This window comes from Nerophis lumbriciformis, linkage group LG21 (genome assembly GCF_033978685.3).
Source record: "Nerophis lumbriciformis linkage group LG21, RoL_Nlum_v2.1, whole genome shotgun sequence".
NCBI classification, from domain to species: Eukaryota; Metazoa; Chordata; class Actinopteri; order Syngnathiformes; family Syngnathidae; genus Nerophis; species Nerophis lumbriciformis.
Window position 1 is genome coordinate 16,090,001 of NC_084568.2, and position 22,341 is coordinate 16,112,341.

At 39.7% G+C, this 22,341-nt stretch overlaps 1 protein-coding gene across 2 annotated transcripts in view; it reads left to right on the plus strand.

Moving 5' to 3' along the window:
* The window catches only part of sema6cb (semaphorin 6Cb), a 185,240-nt gene that overhangs the window by 103,706 nt on the left and 59,193 nt on the right, over positions 1-22,341 (plus strand). The gene's annotated exons all lie outside the window — the stretch shown is intronic.

A 22,341-nucleotide genomic window follows, 5' to 3' on the forward strand; every position in this document is an offset into this window, starting at 1 on the left:
TGTGTGTGTGTGTATATATATATATATATATATATACACATATATATATATATATATATATATATATATATATATATATATGATATGTGTGTGTATGTTACTCAGTACTTGAGTAGTTTTTTCACAACATACTTTTTACTTTTACTCAAGTAAATATTTGGGTGACTACTCCTTACTTTTACTTGAGTAATAAATCTCTAAAGTAACAGTACTCTTACTTGAGTACAATTTCTGGCTACTCTACCCACCTCTGCTAATAATGTTGTTGTATGCACACTGTGTCGAGCGGAAATGGCCTATCATAGCAGCACAACGGCAGCGTTCTTGCCATCACCATCAACTAGTCAATCGTCCGCGTGAGTATACGTTGTCATCATTACACAAAAACATGAATGTGTCATTTGTATCTGCGTTGTAAATTCATAAACTAAAGCACCGTTTCGCTCTGAGAGGAGCGTTTGGCGTGCCTGTTCAGTGTTTACAAAGACGCGCTCCTCTTTAACGCTAACGTTAATTAGTTGTGCAAATACCTTTTACAACATTAACAATTACGTATACTATGTACAAACGAACAATTAACTTTCACTTTAATCATACTATCATTGTTGTGTTATTAAGCAAAATAAGCAAAAGTTTTACTTTTGTTGAAATGTTTACACTGTTGTTACAGAATATTTCGTTTTGCACTTTTTTGTATTGGATGTTTATCTTTATTTTTGCACATTTTAGCAAATAAGCAATACTTTTACTTTTGTTGAAATGTTTACACTGTTGTTACAGAATATTTCCGTTTTGCACTTTTTTGAATTGGATGTTTATCTTTATTTTTGCACATTTTAAAGCAAAATAAGCAATACTTTTACTTTTGAAATGCTTATACTATTGCAGAATATTAAGATTTGCACTGGATGTTTACTTTTATATTTGCACATTAAAAGCAAATAAGCTACTTTTAATTTTGTTAAATGTTTACATTGTTACAGAATATTTTGTCATGTTGTTGTCAATGTTGACTGAGTGGCCATACTTTTTTTTTTGTAAATAAAAGCCATGCCTTTTGAAAAAACTGGCCTACATTTATTTTTTCATTTTCATTTTAAATTAAAAAAATAATCGGTAAAAGGAAAAATAATCTATAGATTAATCGAAAAAAATAATCTATAGATTAACCGATTAATCGAAAAAATAATCTATAGATTAATCGATAGAAAAATAATCGTTAGCTGCAGCCTTAATGCCAATACAAACAAACATGGCGGATAGAACAGCAAGGTATAGCGACATTAGCTCGGATTCAGACTCGGATTTCAGCGGCTTAAGCGATTCAACAGATTACGCATGTATTGAAACGGATGTTTGTAGTGTGGAGGCAGGTAGCGAAAACGAAATTGAAGAAGAAACTGAAGCTATTGAGCCATATCGGTTTGAACCGTATGCAAGCGAAACCGACGAAAACGACACGACAGCCAGCGACACGGGAGAAAGCGAGGACGAATTCGGCGATCGCCTTCTAACCAACGATTGGTATGTGTTTGTTTGGCATTAAAGGAAACTAACAACTATGAACTAGGTTTACAGCATATGAAATACATTTGGCAACAACATGCACTTTGAGAGTGCAGACAGCCCATTTCAGGTGCGCTAGGAACATATATTTTTCCACGATTTCAGCACTCAGGTTAACCATACCTAAATAGACACAAAATACTGCATTACACAAGACTACCCGAATGTATTCGAATGATTGAAAAAAATAAATGTTTTTGAGCTAAATTATTGGCAAACACAGTTTATGTATAATAATTTACGTAAAACCGCGAGTAATAAATAAAGTTTTCATCAATTAATATATTCTGTAGACATACCCTCATCCGCTCTCTTTTCCTGAAAGCTGATCTGTCCAGTTTTGGAGTTGATGTCAGCATCTGCTTTGAGTGTCGCAGGATATCCACACATTCTTGCCATCTCTGTCGTAGCATAGCTTTCGTCGGTAAAGTGTGCGGAACAAACGACTCACCATTTCGTCGGCTTTCCCCACACCCTCGTATTTTGAACAAATTTCGTCCAATTTCTTGCCACTTTCGCATCTTTGGGCCACTGGTGCAACATGAATCCGTCCCTGTTCGTGTTGTTACACCCTCCGACAACACACCCACGAACGTGAGAAAATGGCGGATTGCTTCCCGATGTGACGTCACGTTGTGACGTCATCGCTCCGAGAGCGAATAATAGAAAGGCGTTTAATTCGCCAAAATTCACCCATTTAGAGTTCGGAAATCGGTTAAAAAAAAATATGGTCTTTTTTCTGCAACATCAAGGTATATATTGACGCTTACATAGGTCTGGTGATAATGTTCCCCTTTAAAGCGAAAGATGGCACCAAAAGGGTTTTTGAAAAGACTCAGTAAAACAAAAACAAACAAAAAAACATTGAGCTGCCCGGCTACTGCCTGTAGGACCCTTGTTAGCTACAAAAGGACCTTTAGCCGCCCACTAACTGATTTAAAAACACTATATTAAGCTCCTTTCATTTCCATGGGACAAAAGTTGGTTACGGAAAATTTGCAACAAAAAAAAAATTGTATTTTTTAGAAAATGTGGATATTAGTCCATGTGTGTAGAAGGAGCGGAACATTTTTGCCTTCATTCGGATGTGAGTTGGCTGAGAAATGTGGCCGTCAGCATTCACAGCATAACATAATATGATAATAAGTCCTACTAAAATAGCACAAACGAGCGCAACAGCTGGCTGAACTCGCTGCTAATTTGGCTTGTGTGCTGGCTCAGAACCGCCGCTGACATCATGTCAGTGGCTTTGAAGGAGAGGAGCTTGTTTTGTTAATGGCTGCTCCCCCCGCCCCCGGGTGTTGACTTCAAGGAAAGCGGTTCTGATCCGGTTCTGATCCGGTTCGCAGCTGACGGCCAGGAGGGAAGTCCGCATTATCGCTGTTGTGTGCGAATGCCCCGCCCCCTCATGATGTCATCGAAGGTTGTCCCCGTTGGACGCCTTCATCCTTCCCGGTAATTGCAAGCGTGCGCGGCGGCCCTTCGGACAGTGATGGAGTGTTTAATCTGAGCGGGGAGCGCGCGGTCGTGACGACGGCGTTATCTTAACGAGGGCCTCTTTGCCGCCAAATGCGTCCCTCAGCGTCCACTTGTCTTCCGTCTGTCTGGAGCATGATGTCGTTTTGCTGATGGTGGCAAAACACATCGAGCATTCTATTGGTTTTCTTCTCCTGTCCAACACCATGACATGTTCACTTCCTGTTCATCCTGCTGCAAACCTCTTTTTCCTTATCTGGCATGAGAACCGCCATGTGTTCTTCTGCAGCCCGTTTAGGCGACAGTCGGTGGCTCCATATTGATGTTCTCCCCTAAAGTACCAGCAGAGTGGTAAACAAGTTGCCTCTATATTGAAGCTGTTGTCATTTCAGTCCTGGTCAAAAGTTTACATACACTTGTAAAGAACATAATGTCATGGCTGTCTTGAGTTTCCAATCATTTCTGCAACTCTTATTTTTTTGTAATAGAGTGATTGGAGCACATACTTGTTGGTCACAAAAAACATTCATGAAGTTTGGTTCTTTTATGAATTTATTATGGGTCTACTGAAAATGTGACCAAATCTGTGGGTCAAAAGTGTCAGGTTCAAACACTGATGACATCTATTAAACAAGACAAGAAGCAAAGAATCAAACAGAGACAGAATTAAATTTGGACTCAATTTTGAGGAGAGACGCGGCAACTGTACTCTCTGTACAGTCTTGCACGACTCTCTGACGAAAAAGGTTTACGTCTCCTCCTTTATTTGGACACTCCCTGTTTACACAACAACATCTGCTTCCAAAGGAATGGGGGTTATGTAAACAGCTCTTGTTTTTGGTCACATTGAAAACAAAAGAAGAAGATGCCTCGGGCATGGGTTAGTCCTGGATTCATCTTGGGCAGGTCCTCGATGACAATAGATAACCCCTCCCGTCTCATCCCATCGTACACAATGGAATTTTCCAAGCCTTTGCTTGGTGCAACAAAGACAGCCTCTTGTCTGTTCATTGGGAACTCAGAACGGAAAGTTTTTTGATAATTTAAATACAATTTTTCTGACAATCGACGGTCACTCGAAACGAGTATGACGATCCTCCTGGTAGGGGGGTATCCCTTTACGTAGGATGCCTGTGCGTGACTTAGTTTAACGTGGGGAGACTGGTGCACAGACAGTCACCACACCATCCTTGACAGATCCGGGTCAGGGTCCAGTGGCATGGAGTCCAAGACGACTGGGGACCCTTTTTTGCAGCCTTCATCCGCCATTCCAGCCGTTGTGACGCTCCATAGGGTTAGCAGTCATCTTCCGCCTGTTCCACCGTTGAGGTCTTGGGTTGTTATTTCCCCATAACTGGGCCCACATGGATGTGGGGGCGCCTTCTTCCGCCATCGCAGCCGTCGTGGTAGTTCTTACATCTACCGTCTTCCGCCTGCTCCGCCGTTGAGGTCTTCACCGTATCCCTGGCTAGGGGGCAGTCAGGTACTAGGCCTTTGCCAAGGGCCACCTGGGGTAACAGTAGTAAAGGGGTTAACGTCCTAATGCCCAAGACCCCATAGAGGAGCCTCCACTGCCGGATGCACTTTAACGTCATGCCCAGGACACGGGTCAAAAGTATACATACAGCAACATACATGATCCATTTTGGTGATGTAGAAAAGTTACAATCCAATCAAATTAGCTTCATGGCATGGCCTCTTAACTTCATGTGATCATATTTGCCTGTTTTGTATTTGCCTTTAGTACACGTTTGGGTAGAATTTCATTAAACAAAAACAGTTTTCTTTAAGGTAATATAGAAATGTATCTATTTTATTGAGGAATGTAGTAAATCATACATTTGGCATTTAATGTTATTTAAAAAAAAGTATAGTTTTTAAATTGAAAATCGTTTTAAATGGAAAATCGATTCTGAATTCACATCCCGAATTAGTAATCTCAGTTAATAACAAGGAGTTTTATTTTGAAGTGTACTGAGCATGGCATCAATTTATTTGACCCAATCCAAACAACGTTTCCCACTCATGGTGCAAATAAACTATAACCAACACAGAAAGTCAACACACGGTCGCACCTGCTCACTGAAAAGTGTAGACCTTATTAAAAAATGTCTAAGCACCATAGACAATTTAAAAATACACCCATATAAGTCCACTACAAAGCCTTATGGGTAAAATGCAGAACACGCTCTCTCCACACGTTGGCATGTTTGGCGCACAAAACTTTTAAGGTCATCACGGAAGTAAACACGGTCGGCGTCGAAATTTCACATACTCTTAATATTCAATGTTTTATCGTTTATACTTCATATTGTAGAGTCGTCAGGGTCTGGGCGCAGTTGTTTTACCATGAATTGATTAACGTGGACCTCGATTTAAACAAGTTGAAAAACTTATTCGGGTGTTACCTTTTAGTGGCCAATTGTACGGAATATGTACTGTACTGTGCAATCTACTAATAAAAGTCTCAATCAATCAATGATGTGAGGGGGTGTCAATAAAAGTTGTATGGTGTTGTTCAGTTTGTTAGCTAAAGTTTGCTTAAACCAATGCAAATGTGTGCGTGCACTGAATTAGTCTGATTCTTCAAATAGTTCGGTTTTAAATAGGTATCTGACAACCCATGGAAATACCTTTATCAGATTGTGTTCACATCACCTATGGTCATGAGTTTTGGATTATGACCGAAAGGACAAGATCACGGGTACAAGCGCCCGAAATGAGTTTCCTCCGCCGGGTGGTGGGGCTCTCCCTTAGAGATAGGGTGAGAAGCTCTGTCATCCGGGGGGAGCTCAAAGTATAGGCGCTGCTCCTCCACATCGAGAGGAGCCAGATGAGGTGGTTCGGGCATCTGGTCAGGATGCCACCCGAACGCCTCCCTAGGGAGGTGTTTAGGGCACGTCCAACCGGTAGGAGGCCACGGGGAAGACCCAGGACACGTTGGGAAGACTATGTCTCCCGGCTGGCCTGGGAACGCCTCGGGATCCCCCGGGAGGAGCTGGACGAAGTGGCTGGGGAGAGGGAAGTCTGGGCTTCCCTGCTTAGGCTGCTGCCCCCGCGACCCGACCTCGGATAAGCGGAAGAAGATGGATGGATGGATGGAAGATTGTGTTCGGTTTTTGAAAAGCCGTACTAACACACCCGGAATATGCGATTGAAAACCAGATCTCTCGAGTGGATGTGTGGGGGGGGATACAACCCGTAAGCAGATCCCGTTCAATAAAATCAAGGTTAACAACTGGAATTGAGAGGAGACTGTTGCTTCTCTAATTAAAAGAACGTCATTCTATCCTATTTCGAAGTGCATCGATGGGAGAAAAAAAGAAAACAGGATTTATCTAAAAAGGTCTCAAAGGAAATGTACAATGCTGGCTTTGAGTGAGACGTAAGATAATGAAGCAGGAATGGTACAAGGATTGGTCAGATCTAGACGTAGTCTGAGATTGGTCAGATCTGGTCTAGCCGCTGGTGCATATACCTCAGTAGGCTTCATCAGTTCATGCTCTTAGACTGAGATTGGTCAGATCTAGTCTTAGACTTAGATTGGTCAGATCTGGTCTAGCCGCTGGTGCAAATACCTCAGTAGGCTTTATCAGTTCATGCTCATACACTTAGATTGGTCAGATCTAGTCCAGCGGCTGGTTGCAAAACCCCAAATATTTATACTCTAAAACCAGAAGGTGTGCCTGGGCAAGGATGGTTTTGCCCTATCGTAGTGAGAAAAAACAACTGTTTTGATGCAAACGAGCAATCCTACTATCAAAGCAAACGACAGTCGTTGAAGTGTAATTTCCCCTTGATAGCATTGAGGTATTATGTGGCAGGACGATTGCAGTGGATCGACTACTACCAGTCCAAAATAGTCGGAATCACCCACGTTAGCGTTCCATTCAGTTTTAAACAAATGGCATCAATGGCATTCTGGTCACCTCCTGTGACCAGAATGTTTCTAACGCCTGTTAAGAATGGTTGAAAGGACAGTGTTGTATATGGGAGACGGGTGGTGTCGCAGACCACCTCCTCTGTTCAGGAATGTTTTTTCAACCTCAACATAGATGGCTTCCCTCACTCCTCTTTCGTACCATCCCTGTCCAGGATTTGTACATTTTTCTTCTCAAAGAAGTGCTGTTTCTCCCTGAGATGCAGGTAGACAGCTGAGTCTTGGCTTGAAGAGTTTGCCCGTCTTTGCTGTGCTATTGTCTGCTTACTGGTTGTTTTTTTCCCCCAATATTTGAATCAGTGCATTCATCATTACACTGGTTAGCATAAAACCAGATTGTTTTTGTGGGTGTGCGGTGTCCGGTATTTAGGATGCACTAGTCTCTGTCTCAGGGTGTTGCCCGGTTTGAAGTGTACTGGGATGTTGTGTAGATTAGAACATTTTCTGAGTTTTTCAGATAGACCTGATACATATGGAATGACAATATGTTTGCGCCTGTCACCTTTTCCCTCCTCATCCACTCTGTTCTTGTTGTTTCTGGAACGAGATGCACTTTCCACAAACAACCAGCTGCGGTAACCACAGGTTTTAAGGGCTTCCCTCAAAGGCCGATGCTCTTTCTCTTTGGTCTGTTGGCTGGTAGGAACATTATCAGCTCTGTGTTGTAAGGTTCTGATAACGCCCAGTTTTTGTTCCAGTGGGTAGTGTGAGTCTAAAAGTAGGTATTGATCGGTAGGTGTGGGTTTTCGGTAAACCCCGACATGGAGGCCCCTTTTTTTCTCCAATGTGGACATCACAGATAACTTACTGTCTTTGAAATCCTCACAGGTGAACTTGATGTTTTGTTTTCTTCTTTGAAGACAAACCAAACAGTCCAGTTGCAATCGTTTGAATGCACTGAGTTTACAATGACCTTGTTACTACATGAACCAGTTATAGGGCTGTCCAGGTCCTCCTCAAACGTGCTAAGTGTCATTGAGAGCGATACAGACCCCCCTCAGGCCATGACAGAGGTGTCATTCCACCAATTGTAAGTCCATGTATCGTCCCAAAAGTTAGGAAAATATTTTTTGAAGGTTGAAAAGTTACTTATCATCAGCATAGCTATTAGAGACGTAATATTTGTCATCTGTGCCAATATTAAAGCAGACATCAAGCACAACGAGAACCGGGCTATATCTCGTTTTGGTGTGACGTCATAGGTTAACCGGAAAAGCAATACATTTATCCGCGCTAAAAGAAAATAAGCACGCCCCCCCCCCAATGTACAGGAAGCACAAGGCGTATGACCAATAGTCACATTGGAGACTGTGCCTGGACACTGGGACTTCACACGTAGGTGTGAAAAAGTATATATATGAATTATATATAAAAATATAAGGCAATATTTTTTTTAACGCGCAAATAACATCCTTACTCCTTTTTGACCCTCGGCCCGTTCCGTAGCTTGAGGAAATGTAATAACATCCAGTTACTTTGGATCCACAAGCGTGGAAAATAGCCAGTAGAAATGTACGAAGAAAGCAGGGCATTATAGAAGTCTCAGGTCCAAAGCCATGGCAAGTTCTTCTCCGACGACATCATTAGATCGAACGCTGCTGGCGCGCTGTGCCACTTGTAGAGAGGATGGAGCTTCACGTCCGTGTGTGCATTACAGTTAAGTGCATTGATAACATCAATTGTAGATTGTTTCTGTAACTTCTATATTAAGATAGAATAAAAGCTCAGCAGAAAAAAAGAGGAAATCTGAAATCACTTTCATCTGAGACTTTCGTCAAAATACGTCAAGTCTATTCTCGTACCAATCACACACTTCCGGTTTCACAATAATAGCGCTACGCTTCACATCCGGTCTAACCAACAAAACAACAAAAAATTGTCTTACAACGGCATCAGGCTTAGTCAAAGATGTTTTGTAATATTATTCTGTGATATTTCTACCGAAAAAATGTTTTCTGGCAGGTTGAAATAAAGTGTATTGTAATTGCGGTGGCGATATGAAGGAGGTAGACTGTCTTTGAACAAGTCAGCTTTTTATTTACAAACCCCGTTTCCATATGAGTTGGGAAATTGTGTTAGATGTAAATATAAAAGGAATACAATGATTTGCAAATCCTTTTCAACCCATATTCAGTTGAATGCACTACAAAGACAAGATATTTGATGTTCAAACTCATAAACTTTTTTTTTTTTTTGCAAATAATAATTAACTTAGAATTTCATGGCTGCAACATGTGCCAAAGTACTTAAGAAAGGGCATGTTCACCACTGTGTTACATGGCCTTTCCTTTTAACAACACTTAGTAAACATTTGGGAACTGAGGAGACACATTTTTTAAGCTTCTCAGGTGGAATTATTTCCCATTCTTGCTTGATGTACAGCTTATTTTGTTCAACAGTCCGGGGGTCTCCGTTGTGGTATTTTAGGCTTCATAATGCGCCACACATTTTCAATGGGAGACAGGTCTGGACTACAGGCAGGCCAGTCTAGTACCCGCACTCTTTTACTATGAAGCCACGTTGATGTAACACGTGGCTTGGCATTGTCTTGCTGAAATAAGCAGGGGCGTCCATGGTAACATTGCTTGGATGGCAACATATGTTGCTCCAAAACCTGTATGTACCTTTCAGCATTAATGGTGCCTTCACAGATGTGTATGTTACCCATGTCTTGGGCACTAATACACCCCCATACCATCACAGATGCTGGCTTTTCAACTTTGCGCCTATAACAATCCGGATGGTTTATTTCCTCTTTGGTCCGGAGGACACGACGTCCACAGTTTCCAAAAACAATTTGAAATGTGGACTCGTCAGACCACAGAACACTTTTCCACTTTGTATCAGTCCACCTTAGATGAGCTCAGGCCCAGCGAAGCCGACGACGTTTCTGGGTGTTGTTGATAAACGGTTTTCGCCTTGCATAGGAGAGGTTTAACTTGCACTTACAAATGTAGGGACCAACTGTAGTTACTGACAGTGGGTTTCTGAAGTGTTCCTGAGCCCTTGTGGTGATATCCTTTACACACTGATGTCGCTTGTTAATGCAGTACAGCCTGAGGGATCGAAGCTGCTTACGTGCTGCTTACGTGCAGTGATTTCTCCAGATTCTCTGAACCCTTTGATGATATTACGGACCGTAGATGGTGAAATCCCTAAATTACTTGCAATAGCTGGTTGAGAAAGGTTTTTCTTAAACTGTTCAACAATTTGCTCACGCATTTGTTGACAAAGTGGTGACCCTCGCCCCATCCTTGTTTGTGAATGACTGAGCATTTCATGGAATCTACTTTTATACCCAATCATGGCACCCACCTGTTCCCAATTTGCCTGTTCACCTGTGGGATGTTCCAAATAAGTGTTTGATGAGCATTCCTCAACTTTATCAGTATTTATTGCCACCTTTCCCAACTTCTTAGTCACGTGTTGCTGGCATCAAATTCTAAAGTTAATGATTATTTGCAAAAAAAAAAAAAGTTTATCAGTTTGAACATCAAATATGTTGTCTTTGTAGCATATTCAACTGAATATGGGTTGAAAATGATTTGCAAATCATTGTATTCCGTTTATATTTACATCTGACACAATTTCCCAACTCATATGGAAACGGGGTTTGTATATTCACAAATAGCACTGTCAAACTAGATAGGCAGAAGCGCGACACACACATGATGGCTCCATCCTCGAACACTTTCTTGTCTTCTTCTTCGCTCTCACTGATACTAGGTCTAAACACTGCAAGCATGCATGTCACTGCCCTCTGTAGCCCACATCGGGTAATTACAGTTCACTAGACAATATTATCATTGCTACAGTATATTATTTCATAACCTGTTCTGATTGATAGTCCACAATTACATATTGTTTAAAAGGCTGGATAAAACATTTTTTATTAATAAATAGAGAAGGTTAAAACATTGTCATGCCGCAAAATAAGTATGATTAACTTGTACAACATGTAATGTACAGAATATCAGAAGCATTTATTGAGGTTGAAATATCACAAATTACATAACCAAACATATTTGAAAATCAAAGAATGATAGTTACAATTCACACCTTGTGCTATTAATGCGTGAAACTATCTAAACATGGTGTTGCTCCTCCTATGAATGCAAGTGCTCTTACAGCAGGAATACAAATTCTTTATTTCTGTATCAGAACCAGCCAATGAGGTGTCAAGTTTGTAGTCACGTGACACAAGCCCAGTTAACTGCCTTTTTAATGCAATTTTGCAAGACCCGTGTCACGTGACTTCAAACTTGACACCTCATTGGTTGGTTCTGAGACAGCACTGAATTTTTAAACACTGAATTTTTATAAACAAAATTTTAAAACACTGTATTTTTTTAGACTTAATTTTCTTAGACTTAATTTTTTTATACTGAATTTTTTTACACTGAATTTTAAAACTAAATTTTTATACACTGAATTTTAAAACTGAATTTTTTACACTTAATATTTTCGCACTGAAATTTTATACACTGAATTTATATATACACTGATTTTTTTTAGCCCTGAATTTTTAAACACTTATATATTTATGCACTGAATTTTCAACACATTTTTTTTTTTACAGTAAATTCTTTATTTCTACAAAATACAAAATCTGGCAAAACACCAACGCACTGCAGGTCATTTTATTATTGTCTTTTAAAGCGGGTTTATGTCCTTTTTGTGTTGAGCTGTTTAAAAAAAAAAAAACATTACATTAAAGCAAACTAATTGTGCAGTCATGGTATTAAAACTTGAAAATGGTATTTATTAATGATGAAAAATGATCTCTACGATTAAATATTTTAATCGTTGGACAGCTCTAGTGAAAATACAAAAAAACGGAACTATTTGAGAAATCAGACTAATTTAGTAAATGTAGTGATTGTGGCACTTAAGGGTTTTACGTAAGCGTTGTATGAAAGTCGATCAGAGTGCGTGATGTCATAAGTGATGTGCTTTTTAGGGTTGAACTTAAAACACTAAAATCACAAGACAAATTGAAAAGGAAAAAAAAATTCCCAACTTTGTGAAAAATTTGCTGCAATATCAGTTGTTTGTGTTGCGATAAAGACAAAAAACTTTGTGGTGTGTTCGAGGGCACGTTTGTGCCCTAAAGCTGTCTCGTCAGTCCTCCGACGTACGTCATCGCGAGCTCACATGCTCGCTTTCCTATCGTTAGAACCACAGCTTCTTCCTGCGAACCTTCTGGAACTCCACTTGACACAAACAGAAAGGAGGACGTGGAAAACGTAGGATCCAAGATGAAAGAATGATGCTGCTGGGAGTTTTTGAAAGTCTCAGCTGTTCATCACTGGGATGATGAATTATTGATATGGGGGCAAGGGGGGCGTTACAAACGGGCTCTGGCGGATTGTGAAGGTGGAGAATAGTTAACCTATTCTAGGGCCTACGTGAATAATTTAGTCGGTTGGACAAAGAAGACGCTCGTCCGCCCTCCATCAAAAACTTTCAAGACCGACATGACGGCGCCTCAAACACTTCCTGTCCACGGATAACGTTAGTGTTGGCGGTGAGCTAGTATGGAGGTTAATTTGTGTCTTTATTACGAAAGCTTTTTTTGGGGGACACTGAATTTTTGTAACTCAGATTTTGTGAACTGATTTTTTTTTTTTACATTAAATGATGCTGACAATTTAAATGAAAAAAAAATGGTTTGCAAAACCTGTGTTTAAAAATTCAGTGTAAAACAATTCAGTGTAAAAAGATTCAGTGTAAAAAAATTAATTGTAAAAAAAAAATAATTATGTAATAAAAATTCAGTGTAGAAAATTTGCTGCTTCAAAAGCAAGACTCGTTTCCGGTAAATTAAGACTGAAGCAATCGATCCTGTATCAGAACCAGCCAATGAGGTGTCAAGTTTGGAGTCACGTGACACGGGCCCAGTTAACTGCCTTTTTTATGGGATTTTGCAAGACCCCTGTCACGTGACTTTAAACTTGACACCTCATTGGCTGGTTCTGAGACAAGATCGATTTTTCAGCACTGAATTTTTATAAACTAAATTTTAAAACACTGAATTTGTTTACACTAAATTGTTATACACTGAATTATTTGACACTGAATTTTTTATATACTGAAATTTTAAACACTTAATTTTTTTACACAGAATTTTTCGGCCCTGAATTTTTTTACACTGAATTTTAAAACTGAATTTATACACACTGAATTTTATACGCTGAATTTTTAAACACTTAATTTTTTTTACACTGAGTTTTTAAACACTGATTTATTTATTTTTACACAAAATTTTTCATACACTGAGTTTTTTTACACTGAATAGTTATACACTGAGTTGTTTTACTTACACTGAATCTTTAAGCACTGAATTTTTATACACTGATTTTTTTACCCTGAATTTTTCAGCACTGAATTTTTAAACACTGATATTTTATACGCTGAATTTTTAAACACTTACATTTTTTTTTACACTGAATTTTTAAACAATGATTTTTTTTTTACACAAAATTTTTCAGCACTGAATTATTTTTGCATTGAATTTTTATACACTGATTTTTTTTTTACCCTGAATGTTTCAGCACTGAATTAAAAAAAAACCTGATCATTTATACACTGAATTTTTAAACACTTACTTTTTTTACATTGAATTTTTAAACACTGATTATTTTTATTTTTTTACACTAAATTTTTCAGCTTTGAACACTGATTATTAATACACTGAACTTTAAAACACATAATTTTTTATACATTGAATTTTTTTACACTGAAGTTTTAAACACACACATTTTGCTAACAATTTTTTTTTTCAATGAAAGTGTCTGCATAATTTGATGTTAAAAAAGAAAAAAATCAGTTGCATAAATTCGGTGTAAAAAAACGGCTTTCGTAATAAAGACACAATTTAACCTCCATAGCGAGCAGCTACTTTCAATCTGAACACCTTTACAGCAAATAATGAAACATGTGACTTCAGGTCCGGGGGTGTAGTTTTGTGATTAAACTTTGATTGATTGATTAGCATTCAGGCTATGTTAGCTTCACACTTGGTCACAAGGAAATACTCCGGTTGGAGCGAACTTTCTTATCGTCCGACGTCAAGACCCCTCACAGAAGTCGAAGGCGGGCTCGAACTTGACGGACGAGATCGATGAAGTCGGCGACAAGCGACTGTCACCGCTGTGAGCTGGATGGCCGGCGAGGTCAAAGCGGCGTCCCCCAGAGAGCCGTCTGAGTGACACCGATGGCGACGAGGGTCTCCCCCTCCGTGGACGCTTCTCAGCCCTAACATGGCGCCAAGCAGGCTCGGTGCGGCTAGAGCGGTGCCCGAATGAGCGGAGTGGATTGATTTATTTTCTCATGGAAATACAAAGAAAGGCTCCGCCGAGAGTCGGGATGCTAATGGAGCTTTTAGAATGTTGCCGTGGAAATCCCCCCGAGCGTTTTTGTTGTTCGCCACTCCAGCCTCTCTGAGTGGACGGGCGTCCCAGCTGACGTGTTTGTTTGAAATGTCTTCTTCCTGGACCGCCGCCAACATGGCGGCTCATCCAGGTGAGTGGAGTGTTGAACGTTTTCCCAGCTGGGCGAAGTGAAGCACTTTGGGAAGTGTGCAGGTGTCGATACGCCACGCCGCCTTGAAAGCTGCGGTAATTGGAGCTCGGTGGGACGCGTGCCCCCCGCCTGACACCCCTCAATCCGCCGCCGCCGTCCCCCACGGGGATTTGTGCTCCCAATTATGGCCCGGCGCTCCTTGATCCTGCGTGCAATTTGCTGCAGGGGCATCAGCGTGGTCGTCCTCCGGAAATCTAATTAGCAAACTTTCTCCTTGGGCAGGTGTGACGCGAGCACGCGCTCAGCCGCTCAGGGAGTCGCCGTGATGGCGGTCATGAGACTGCAAAGAGCGGGGGAGGGAGGGAGGGAGGAGCGCACAATGGAGCCTCTGTCTCGCCGTCCACGTTGGAATCATGCGTTGTTTTGCTGACCGTGCGTTTGTTTACATCCTCAGGCCACCTTAAATCCCCCTGTGTCACTGCTAGCTTAGCGTTAGCAAGGAAGGACTCGTGGGATTTTGGCCAACGTCCTTTTATAGTGCTACAGGAAGTAGTATAGTATGTAGGGTCTTCAGTACCATGCAGTGTAGTGTTGTAAAGTTGTATTTTCATGTCGTATGTAATGTGTATTTTCATGGATTGAATGTAATATTTTCATGTAGTATGTAATGTAGTGTATTTTCATGGATTTAATTTAATATTTTCATGTAGTATGTAATGTAGTGTATTTTCATGGATTTAATTTAATATTTTCATGTAGTATGTAGTGTATTTTAATGGATTTAATATAATATTTTCATGTAGTATGTAATGTAGTGTATTTTAATAGATTTAATGTAATATTTCCATGTAGTATGTAATGTGTATGTCATGGATTTATTGTAATATTTTCATGTTGTATTTAATGTGTATTTTCACGGATTTAATATATTTCCATGTAGTATGTAATGTAGTGTAGTTTCATGGATTTAATGCAATATTTTCATGTAGGATGTAATGTGTATTTTCATGGATTTAATGTAATATTTTCATGTAGTATGTAATGTGTATTTTCACGGATTTAATATATTTCCATGTAGTATGTAATGTAGTGTAGTTTAATGGATTTAATGTAATATTTTCATGTAGTATGTAATGTAGTGGATTTAATGTAATATTTTCATGTAGTATGTACCGGTAATGTGTATTTTCACGGATTTAATATTTCCATGTAGTATGTAATGTAGTGTAGTTTCATGGATTTAATGTAATATTTCCATGTAGTATGTAATGTGTATTTTCACGGATTTAATGTAATGTTTTCATGTAGTATGTAATGTGTATTTTCACAGATTTAATATATTTCCATGTAGTATGTAATGTAGTGTAGTTTCATGGATTTAATGTAATATTTTCATGTAGGATGTAATGTACTGTAGTTTCATGGATTTAATGTAATATTTTCATGTAGTATGTAATGTGTATTTTCACGGATTTAATGTAATGTTTTCATGTAGTATGTAATGTGTATTTTCACAGATTTAATATATTTCCATGTAGTATGTAATGTAGTGTAGTTTCATAGATTTAATGTAATATTTTCATGTAGTATGTAATGTGTATTTTCATGGATTTAATGTAATATTTTCATGTAGTGTGTAATGTAGTGTATTTTCATGAATTTAATTTTATATGTTCATGTAATATGTAAGGTGTATTTTCATGTAGCGTGTAATGTAGTGTATTTTAATGGATTTAATATAATATTTTGATGTAGTATGTATTGTAGTGCATTTCATGGATTTAATGTAATATTTTCATGTAGAATGTAATGTAGTGTATTTTCATGTATTTAATAAAATATTTTCATGTAGTTTGTAATGTAGTGTATTTTAATGGATTTAATATAATATTTTCATGTATTGTGAGTGTAGTTTTTTAATGAGGAATGCAGTATTTCAAAATATGTACTGTGGTGTGATGTGTTGGTGTAGTATTACAATGTAGTGTTTCATGTTGTTTTAACAAAATCAGCTGTGTTGGCCAAGCATGTTTAACACAAAAGGAATTGGAACTGGTAGACAATGCTCTCCTTGTTTACTCATGTAAAGAATAAATATGAACGATTAACTGAAAATATACACACATTTGCATGTGCATGTATTTACAGTATATATATATGTGTGTGTGTGTGTGTATATATACAGTAGATGTATGTATACATATATATGTTTATAAGTGTGTGTGTGTGTATATATATATATATATATATATATATATATATATATACAATATATGTATGCATACATATATGTTTATAAGTGTGTGTGTGTGTGTGTGTGTGTGTGTGTATATATATATATATATAAATATATGTATGTGTGGGAAAAAAATCACAAGACTATTTCATCTCTACAGGCCTGTTTCATGAGGGGGGTACCCTCAATCATCAGGAGATTTTTATTATATATATTGCGCTCTACTACGGTATCGAGCACTATTTTTTGGATAACCTTATTAAGACATATATATAAATATATATATATACAGTATATGTATGTATACATATATATGTTTATACGTGTGTGTGTGTGTGTGTGTGTGTGTGTGTGTGTACAGTATATGAATATCTACATATGTTTGTGTGTGTGTGTGTGTGTGTGTGTGTGTGTATGTGTATATATATATATATATAATATGTGTATATATATATACAGTATATGTGTGTGTATTAGAGATGCGCGGATAGGCAATTATTTCATCCGCAACCGCATCAGAAAGTCGTCAACCATCCGCCATCCACCCGATGTAACATTTGATCAGAACCGCACCCGCCCGCCATCCGCCCGCACCCGCCCGTTGTTATATATCTAATATAGACGATGCAAGGCATTAGTGAGGGTATAAAGCTTTTGCCTGTTAAAGAAAGGAGACTGATCCAATGCAGTACAGACATTCGCGTGCCACGCTGTCACGACCCAGACGCACACCAGTGCGCAATCATATGGGAGCCGTGCTGAGCGCACCTCCAAGCGCATCTCGCTGCCGGCGACGGCCGGGTATGGGCCCAACGCTCCAGCGCCATCCATTTTCAGGGCTAGTTGATTCGGCGGGTGGGTTGTTACACACTCCTTAGCGGGTTCCGACTTCCATGGCCACCGTCCTAGCTGCTGTCTATATCAACCAGGGTGAGCCCCACCCCTTTCGTGAGCGCACTGCGCGCGGAGTGACCCCTGTTACGCGCCCCCGGCAACAGGGGTGGCGGGCAGGTAAGCTGCGCGGGCAGAGCGCGCGGAGTGACCCCTGTTACGGGTTCCCGGCCACGGGGGTGGCGGGCAGGTAAGCTGCTTACCTGCTGCGCGTGACGCCGGCTGCGGTGAAGGCGGACGAGGCGGGGTGTCGGTGCGGTGGGCGCGGTGGTGACCCTGGACGTGCGTCGGGCCCTTCTCGCGGATCGCCTCAGCTACGGCTCCCGGTGGGGCCCTCTCGGGGGAAGGGGCCTCGGTCCCGGACCCCGGCGAGGCGTCTGGGGCCTTCTCCGCTCCGTAAAAGTGTCCATCTCTTTTCTTTTTTTTTCTTCTGTTGTGGCATATGCAGCAGGTGCCTGCTCGTTTTTCGTATGTGGGTAACAACATTTAACTATGTATATATATTTCCGAATTGGTTTAACTGCCACCCGCCTGAATCTATTTAAAATCTAATTTTTTTTTATTTCAACCGCCCGACCCGACCCGCAGATAAAATCTAATTTTTTTAAATTTCATCCGCCCGATCCGCGGATAATCCGCGGACTCCGCGGTTGTGCCCGCAAACCGCGCATCTCTAGTGTGTATATATATAGATATATATATATAGATATATATATATAGTATATGTATATGTATATATATATATATATATATATATATATGTATATATATACGTATATAAGCGTGTGTGTGTGTGTGTGTGTGTGTGTGTATACAGATACACACATAAACGTGGGTGTGTGTATATGTATATATATATGTGTGTATGTATGTATATATGTATGTATCTATATGTGTATATATATATATATATATATATATATATATATATAGTATATGTCTATATATATATATAGTATATGTGTATATTTATATACAGTATATAGTATATGTATATATATGTATATATATATATATATATATATATATAGTATATGTATACATATACGTATATAGGTGTGTGTGTGTGTGTGTGTATACAGATACACACATAAACGTGGGTGTGTGTATATGTATATATATACTGTATGTACAGTATGTATGTATGTATGTATATATACTTGTGTATATATATATATATTAAAGTATTTCTTCCTGTGAGCTGTTTGTTGTGTTTACATAGTACTCCAGAGGTACAGTATTTTAGATGTAACATTGTGTATTGTGCGTGGAACATATTGGAAACAATAACAATTCATCTTCACAGCAAAGAGGTTGTAATACTCGAGACTTTGTCCTCACTCCGAGAGACTTTGAGCTGAGAACATTCCAGAAGAAGAAGAAATGTCACCTGTACAGCTAGCACTTGACGCTAACTAGCAAGCTAGCATGTGTTCCGTGTCTCAGTTGATTCAACAAGGCAAGTTGTTTTATTTTGAAAGTGGAGGAAACGAAGTACACGCTTATTGAAAGCAGCTTTTCATTTGAGGCATCAGAGCTGGTATGTTGTCATTCTGTTTGGCTGGCTTTATCACACAAAATGTTCCGGACTGAACTTTGAAGCCAGGCTTCTGGTACAGATCATTCCGAGGGGAACACGTTATTTCCCACGCTTTTATCAGCGCCCGCTCACTTTTAGACGGCGAGCTGGCGGCCGCGCTTTGTGTGGTCGTCTGTTTTTGTGTTGTTTGTGTGCGCTAATCCGGCCTGCTAGGCAACGTTCAGACTCTTTATCATCTGTCCTTGTGTGCTAGCGTGCTATTAGCATCTTGCTAACTGTAGTGGTTAGAGTATCCGCCCTGAGATCGGCAGGTTGTGAGTTCAAAACCCGGCCGAGTCATACCAAAGACTATAAAAATGGGACTCATTACCTCCCCGCTTGGCACTCAGCATCAAGGGTTGGAATTGGGGGTTAAATCACCAAAAATGATTCCTGGGCGCGGCCACCGTTGCTGCTCACTGCTCGCCTCACCTCCCAGGGGGTGATCAAGGGTGATGGGTCAAATGCAGAGGATAATTTCGCCACACCTAGTGTGTGTGTGACAATCATTGGTACTTTACTTTTGTACGCAATTATGGCTGCCACATGAAAGAGTGAATGTATAAGAATATACGTGTATGATAGCCTTGTTACACAATTTGCAAAGGCAACTGTTTGAAATGTTTTTTTTGATAACAAATAAAATGCTTGGAACAGGCCACATAAATGATGTGGTGGGCCACGTAAAAAGATTAGGCAGGCCATTCTAAAAAGAAGCTGCTATGCCATGTAGTATGTAACAATGTGGTGGACTACTTTAATGATGTGGTGTGCCACATACAAATTGTTGGACGTGTCACATTAAAATTATGGGATGGGTCACACTAAAATGAAGTGGCAGTTCACAATCAAAATTACGTGGCGGGCCACGATAAAATGATGTGGCGTGTCACAGTAAACTTATGGGGCTGGCCATACTAAAAGGAAGTGGCGCTCCACGGCAAAGTAAAATGATTTGGCTCACCTGATAAATGACGTGGTTGACCACATAATATGATGTAGCAGGCCACGACCACATAATATGACGTAGCAGGCCACTTTAAATCGATGTGGAGGGTCACATTAGAATTACGTGGCGGGTCACATTGAAAAGATGTGGAGGGTCACATTAAAAGGAGGTGGCTCGCTTCATAAATGATGTGGTAGACCACATACAATTATGTAGCAGGCCACATTAAAGTGATGTGGAGGGTCACGTTAAAAGGATGCGGCTCGCCTCATAAATGACGTGGTTGACCACATAAAAGATGTAGCAGGCCATAATTAAAATTATGTGGCGGGCCACATTAAAATGATGTGGCTCGCCTCATACGTGATGTGGTAAATCCACATAAAATTATGTAGCAGGCCACGTTAAAATTATGTGGAGTGTTACGTTAAAAAGGTGTGGCTCGCCTCCTAAATGACGTGGTAGACCGCAAAATTATATAGCAGGCTACGTTAAAATTATGTGGTTGACCACATAAAATGATGTAGCAGGCCAAATTAAAATGATGTGGCTCGCCTCATAAATGACGTGGTAGACCACATAAAATGATATAGTCGGCCACTTAAAAATGATGTGGTGGGTCATGTTAAAAGGATGTGGCTCACCTCATAAATGACGTGGTAGACCACATAAAATTATGTAGCAGGCCAAATTAAAATTAAGTGTAGGGTCACATTTTAAAGGATGTGGCTCGCCTCATAAATGGTGTGGTAGACCACATAAAATGATGTAGCAGACCACATTAAATGATGTGACGGGTCACATTAAAAGAACGTGGCTCAGCACATAAAATGATATAGCAGTCCACCTTAAAAAGGTGTGGCGTGTCACTTTAGAATGATGTGGCGGGTCACGTTAAAATGATGTATGAGACCATGTTAAAATGATGTGACAGGTAACATTAAAGGGGTGTGGCTCACCACATAAAATGAAATAGCAGTCCACACTAAAACGATGTGGAGGGTCACATAAATGAAGTCGTAGACCACATAAAATGATGTAGCAGGCCACATTAAAATGAAGTAGCAGACCACATTAAAATTATGTGGCAGGTAACATTAAAATGACGTGGCTCACCACATAAAATGATATAGCAGGCCAAATTAAAATGATGTGGAGGGTCACATAAATGAAGTGGTAGACCACATAAAATGTAGCATGCCACCTTAAAATTATGTAGCATACCACATTAAAATGATATGGCGGGTAACATTAAAAGGATGTGGCTCACCACGGGAAATGATGCAGCAGGCCACATTAAAATGATGTGGAGGGTCACATAAATTATGTGGTAGATCACATAAAATAATGTAGCAGGACACATTAAAGTGATGTGGAAGGTCACATTACAATGATGTAGCATACATCACATTAAAATGACAGGGGGGGTAACATTAAAAAGATGTGGCGGCTCACAATAAAATGATGTAGCATACCAGTTTAAAATGATGTGGAGGGTCACATAAATGAAGTGATAGACCACATAAAATGATTTAGCAGGCCACTTTAAAATGATGTGGAGGGTCACATTACAATGTAGCATACCACATTAAAATGACAGGGGGGTAACATTAAAAGGATGTGGCGGGTCACATTAAAATGATATAGCATACCACTTTAAAATGATGTGGAGGGTCACATAAATGAAGTGGTAGGCCACATAAAATGATGTAGCAGGCCATTTAAAATTATGTGGTAGGCCACATAAAATGATGTAGCAGGCCATATTAAAATGATGTAGAGGGTCACATAAATGAAATGGTAGATCACATAAAATGATGTAGCAGGCCAAATTAAACCGACGTGGAGGGTCACATAAATGATGTGGTAGACCACATAAGTGATGTAGCAGGCCACTATAAATGATGTGGAGGGTCACATAAATGAAGTGGTAGACCACATAAAATGATATAGCAGGCCACGTTAAAGTGAAGTTGAGGGTCACATAAATGATGTAGTAGACCACATAAGTGATGTAGCAGGCCACTATAAATGATGTGGAGGGTCACATAAATGAGGTGGTAGACCACATAAAATGATATAGCAGGCAACATTAAAATAATGTGGTGGGTCACATAAATGATGTGGTGGACCACATAAGTGATGTAGCAGGCCACATTAAAATGAGGTGGCGGTGCAAA